This window comes from Sapajus apella, unplaced genomic scaffold (genome assembly GCF_009761245.1).
Source record: "Sapajus apella isolate SASKATOON/1434 unplaced genomic scaffold, GSC_monkey_1.0 scaffold193, whole genome shotgun sequence".
Lineage (NCBI taxonomy): Eukaryota > Metazoa > Chordata > Mammalia > Primates > Cebidae > Sapajus > Sapajus apella.
The window spans coordinates 785,025-791,359 of NW_022437133.1; the positions used below are offsets into that span (position 1 = coordinate 785,025).

General features: G+C 47.8%; 1 long non-coding RNA gene across 1 annotated transcript; it reads right to left on the minus strand.

Moving 5' to 3' along the window:
- Positions 1 to 299: 299 nt before the first annotated feature.
- LOC116543707 lies at positions 300 to 5,201 on the minus strand. The gene is made up of 2 exons (XR_004265673.1): positions 5,052 to 5,201; positions 300 to 698 (listed from the first exon to the last, which is right to left on the minus strand). It is a non-coding gene; the product is annotated as an uncharacterized LOC116543707 (long non-coding RNA).
- Between the last annotated feature and the right edge of the window lie 1,134 nt (positions 5,202 to 6,335).

A 6,335-nucleotide genomic window follows, 5' to 3' on the forward strand; every position in this document is an offset into this window, starting at 1 on the left:
ATTAAATAGGAGAAAAGGTAAAGTGAGGAAAAGAGAAAAGCCCCCATAGACAAGCCACCCCTTCTACTGAAGGTTTTTAAGCCTGGGCTGGGGAGATGGGTGTTTGGATTGGATAAAGGATTGCAGCTTTGGTTTCAGACTGGACTGGATTTTCCAATCTTGAAAAACAAAAACATTCCTTGATACCTGAGGGCCACATGTGGCAACTGAGCCCTCAAACCAAGGCTGGTCCAAATAGCGATGTGCTGTGAGTGTAAAATACACATCGAACCTCAAAGAACTGGAACAGAAAGTAAAGCATCTCAAAAATTATTGTATTAATGTATGTGTTTAAGAGATAATGTTTTAAAGATCTTGGGGCTAAACACAATACATTATTAAAGTTAATTCTACCTGTTCCATTTTACTTTTTCTAATGTGGCCACTAGAGCATGGAAGCTTAGGTATGCAGCCACTGGGCTCGGGTCATCTTTCTCTCCGACGCCACAGCACAAGGACATAGCCAAGGTTTCTTCCAGGGCTGGGAGGAGGCCTCTGCTTGGCATTCAAAGGGGTGAGGGGAGGAGGATGAAGGTTACTTTCCCGTTTTCATTTTTTCCCTTCCAACAGACTATGCAGGGCCTCAATGGCACAGGACATCATCAGCAGCCGCACGGGAATTTCCCACCACCCCTTTACTTCACTCTTGGGGGCAGCTACTGTTCTGGATGAAAGCACAGCAGAGAGTCTGGTCATTCTTAGGTGATAAAAACTGGATCCAACATGGAGTCCCCCCTCTCCTCCTGCCAGCCCCCGAAACCCCCTCCAGCCTGCTGCAGCCGGGGTGGTGATGGCACAATGGGCTGCCTCACTCTTCTTCACCGCCCTTCTCCTCAAAGCCACTTCCAACCCTTCCAGTGTGGAGACGGGAAAAGGAGAACAGAAAGTGGCAGGAACCTTTCACCCGGTGCGCCTGTGATGGGATCTGCCCTGGCAGAGGTGGAGACAATCTCTTTCTCAGATAGGTGTTCTCCTGACTCCTTCCAAGATTTCCCCTCCACCTGCGACAACAGGTGCTGCACGGCGCACCATTGGCTGCAGGCTCTGAGGAGGAGAAGGCCGCTCTGTTCAGATTGGTCGCCCACTCCCTTCTTGGCCTCTGGGCAGCCGGTCTCACCTCCAGCCCCCGGTGGTCTCTTCCCACAGGAGCTGCCACCACCTTGGGCCACCTCAGTCTCTCACCTGGCCTCTGGCCAATGGGAACTCTTTGGTTCTTCCTCCCCATGACCCACGTGGGCTCCAGCATGAGAGGCAGACAGTCAGCCTACCTTCACCCTCTGGATCATCCAGTCCTGGGTCTGAGGCCAGTCTCTCTGTCCCTCATGCTGCAGGGTCCCAGGTTAAACTCTCCCAGCAGCCTCCTTAAAGCCCTTACCTCAGATGGACTAGACCAGTTGCGCCCCTCTGCTCCCCCAGGGATGGCTCCTGGCTCCCACAAAGTTCTTTCTCATGCCCACCTCTCAGCCTTTTTTCCCTTGATGAGAGGGAGCTTTGAGGGGTCCTGCAAAGCATTTTCCCAGCCCCTCCATGGAGATTCTGCAGGTGGTTGCCCCAGGAGAAAAACACAATTAATATTAAACATCTGCTGGGATATTTGACAGGAAAGGAGACGCTAACGATGAGGAAAGTCAGAAGCATCGTGGGGTTGGGGTTCCCAGGACAGCTGCCTGCCCTGTCCTGGCAAAAGCTTCCTTTTAAGTATATCCTACAGCAGTGCTGCCTAGCAGCCACCTCCAAAAGCCCCTTTCTGGGCCTCAACAACCAGCAAGCACATGACACACCTGATGCCACAGGACTGTGATCACACACATAGAGATGGCTCTACTCTCAGCAGGCACTCCAGTTTCTATCACAGGACATTTTTGTTCTATAGCTGTGCACCTGCGTGGTAACGTCCTCTGTGCCCTCAGGGTTCAAGTTGAGAACTTGCTCTTCAGCTTCCAGCAGCTTGTACCTGGCCCTCCTCCTTGGACACTGTAGAGATCTGCTCCTTCGTGAAATGCAGAGCCTCTTGTCTCTGTCTGCCCTCACTGAACCTTCCGTGTAAGCATCTACTGCACACATGCAAAGCAAAATGGGGTCCCTCCCTTTGATGTGTATATATGTGTAGAGTGTAACTGAACATCTTTCCGTCTTATTGAAGGTACACATTATAGTGTGTCCCCATGACAGATCCCAAAATCCCTACAAGGCAGGTGTAATGAAACCCCCTTCCAGCTTGACTTAAGGTCACCCATTTCTGTTATAATCACTTAAAGAGCAGGGAGGGGAGCAGCCCCGGCTAGTGGCCCTCGATAAGCCCTGGATGGCTTGCTCTCTACAGACCCAGCCCATTGTTAATTAACTTAATAAATTTAATAAGGATACAAATTAAATAAAACTTTGAAGTTAACAATTTATTGAAGAAATAAATTAATATGTTAATTACAAAAACCTAGAAGTCCCGGGAATTAGATTTCAAAGGATTTGGTTTCAAAGAATTCCTTATGAATTATTTTAACACTACATTCCTGGTTAAACTGGGACTTTTTCTGCTTTGGGAATTATGTTGCCCCAGCTGTGGCTATGATTAAAATTAGTCCGCAGCATATGAAGTTGTGGAGAGTTGAGAGGTTCGCATTCACTCTTTTCCAAGTTTTAGCAAATAGCACCGTATTTCCCATTTAGTGGGATGCAGTTTCTTCTGTGATTCTTTGGCATAATGAGGCACTGGACTCCTCATTTCTCCCACTTAAGGAAGAGCCATTTGCATTCTTGTCCTTACACCTGAGGACTTGTCACTTGTCACTTGACCTGTCTCTGAGTCACCATGGCCCAGAAATGGTCAGAATAAAGTAGAGAATTATTAAATAAACCAAACCCAAAATAATAGTATTTCTTGTATGTTTGCACATAGTTTACAAATTCTAGGTGTTTTTCAAGTTTAAAAGAAATTAGCCTTAATGGAGTAAAAATTCAACTTTTTTGATTCTAATTTAAAATATGTCATCAGCTGAGATTTGTGATTTTCAGTTAAAATGTCCTAAATTTATAAGCAGGATTAGAAGACTCGAGAGAACTTAAAACACATTCTATTTCTAGATTTAACCTATTAGATTCATAAGTTGCTTAAATATTCAGGAAGATTTTTAATAATTCAAATACTTGGAATACTTAAAAGAAAAATAGAAACTATTCTGTTTATAAATACAATTTTAAAGGCTTAAGGGAATTTAATCCTTAAGAAATAAAGTTGCTCTTAAAACAATTGCCAAAAAATGTTAGATAAAATATGTAAGATTTTAAAAATATATATGTACAATTTTAAAATTTGCTGGCTGAAATTAAATGCCTGAGTAAAAACTGGGTTTTTGAATGTGTGGGTTTAATGAGTGAGATATTAACTCTATAAAGCAGAATAATCTCTGGTTAACCTTTCCTGTACCGAAAACTTTCTTCAAGGACAGCAAAAGTTGCCATGAAGGAGGCCTCCTTTCTGGGGCCAGTCAGAGGAAGCCAGAGTGACCCTAAAGCCCAGAGCACTGTGAGCAAAAAAGTGGAATCAAAGAATAAGTATAACTTAAACAGGGAAAGTCTAGTCAAGATAACACCTGCCTCCCCTAGGGGGTCACAATTTTTACATATTGCTCTAAAGTTGTATTATCTGGGCAATAATTTCAAAATTCATCATGTATCCCATTATTTAATAAACCTGCTCTTCAATTCTTTGTAAGGTTGAGCTCTGCTCAGGACAGGGAGGATTTGCTGCTGTGCAGCCTCAGCAGCTGGGCCCTTGCTGGCCGGTCCCTTCCATGGCCCTGCAAGGGGACCAGGCAGTGTGTTCACATAATTATGTGTTGTGTATATTTCACAGACTGTAGGTATATAAACAGCAAGTTTAAAAATTGAATTGCTGAGACCCAGAGGCAACTGAGCTGGTTTCGGGCAGAATAGAACACTGTAATTAAGGCCCTAGACCCTGGCCTGGGCACCATGGCTACACCTGTAATCCAAGCACTTTGGGAGGCAGAAGCGGAAGGATCACGAGCCCAGAAGTTTGAGACCAGACTGGGCAACACCTGGCAAAACCCCATGTCCAAAAACAGAATGAAAAAAACATTAGCCGAGTATGGGAGGTCGAGGCTGCACTGAGCCATGATCGCCACTGCACTGCAGACTGAGCGACACAGAAAGACCCTGCCTCAAAAAAAAAAAAAAAAAAAAAAAAGACTGAACTCTGGAGCCCAAAAGTGCAAATCCCTCCTCTGCCATTTTCTAACCGTTGTGATTCTAGGCAAGTTGTTCCATCTCTCTGCCTCTGTTGCCTTATCCTTACACTGGGCACGCCTGTGTGACTGCTGCCCTGATGGAGCTGATGGGAACTCATTTACATCAGGGCTTGGCCCAGGGGCTGCTGCACAAAGCCATGGTAGCTCTGAGCACTGTTGTCACCACTTCCAGCAGAAATCAGAGGGTGTGGGCTCTCTACTCCGATCAACTCAGGCTGCCGTAACCAAATACCACGGACTGGGTGGCTGAAACAACAGCCATTTATGTCTCCCAGTTCTGGGGGCTGGAAGCCTGGATGCTGGGTGGGAAGGCGGCTGGGGCAGCTAATGCAGAGAGGGGAGAGACAGGAGGCCCTCCCGGGGGTAATGAATGCTGTGATCATCCTTTAGGAGTCACTCATATGGGGTGGGCTCAGGATAGGAAAGGCTCCCTTAACCCCTCAACCACCCCACGGGGAGGTACCACCAGGATGCCTGCTTCACATATGAGTGTGAAAGAACTTGTCACAGTCACCAGATGGTAGAAGGGGTCTGGAGTTCATGCCATGTGACCCAGCACCCAGTAGGCCTCACGGAGCTCACTGAGGGCCATTTCTCAGGCTCCTGTGGTCCTTGCCCCCTAAACACCACTCCCTCCACCTGGAGGAGGCCGTTAGAACAGGCTTCCCTTCCAATGCTGCCCGAGCCTACAAGCTGGAGGAGTAGGGGCCTCAGCTTTCCCTCCTCCCACTCCATCAGTCCTACCTTGGGCTCCCTGGGCTCTAGGCCTGGCAGTCTGCTATGGACAGAAGTCTAGAGTTCCCTGGTGACCAGCAGCCCAGCCCAGCGCAGGCTGGTGGTGACCTGCCCGGCTCCGGCTGCAGAGTGATGAAAGCCCAGATTACATTCCAGGGTCTCTCAACTGGCCATAAAGCCTACAGTCTGTTGGCAGCCCCACCCCGTGCACACTGCCTCCGGCTCCAGTACCTGGGAGTCATCAGGGTGAGAGGCCCTCTGTGCCTTGGGCTCTGTGGTGGGCAACAAAGCGATGCAATCATCTGTGACTTTCTCTAAGACCTTAGTCTTGACTCAATGCTGCCATCATTAGTGTCATCCTCTTCTTTGCCTCCCATTTGTGGAGGGAGATTTTTAAAGAGGGTGAGAGTCTGACCCAGAGGCAGGTCATGAAGAGGTGCTGGCATCAGTAGTCAAGGGCTGCCCTGTGCCAGGTATCAGACACTGCCTTCTCAACTCTTGTGATCCTCATTAACAGATGAGGGGACTGAGGCTCATGGAAGAAGTAACAGCCTGCCACCGAGGCAACTGTTCAAAGCATTCGCTACACGGATGATGGCCAGAGGGAAGAGCAGGCTTTGCATTCCAGAAGGAACCTGGGTTCAAATCACACACCACCATTTTCTTGCTGTGTGGGCTTAGGAAAGTCACTTAGTCTCTCTGAGCATCACTTCATTTGTTTATAATGAAGGTTGTAAGGTTTAGAGATCACAAGTAAAAAACCTTTGCCAGTTAATATGTGTTCAATAAGTGGCCACACCATTCCTCTAATTCTCAGAAGGGCAGGTGGGGTTTAGAGGACAGAAGTGACCAACCACCAACCAGAAACCTGGCAAAGAGTTCCTTGTACCAGCGACCTTGTGTGTAAGTCATTGGTTACAAGGAAGAGTCCCCAAGCCCAACAAGCACACAGGTAATTTACTGTTGGCCATGAGATAGGCTGCCATCCTTTAGAGGGCTCCTCTACCTCCAGGTGCGGACCCAAGTCATGAGTACCAGCACTTTGTTCTCTTGGTCATCAATCAGCACTTAGAAGGGTCTTCAGATCATCAGTGACAACAACAGAGGGGACGCTCTGCTCTTCTAAAGCTTCGTCATATTTGGCTGACCAGTGTGGGTCACTGATTCTGACTTCCCCTGCTGCCAGAGTGGCCAAAGACTCACCTCAGCCCTACTGGTCTGCAGTCCCCACAAGGGGGACATCTCTCCTGAAAGGCCCACACTCTGGTTCCGGGACTGACCAGCCCCTACATG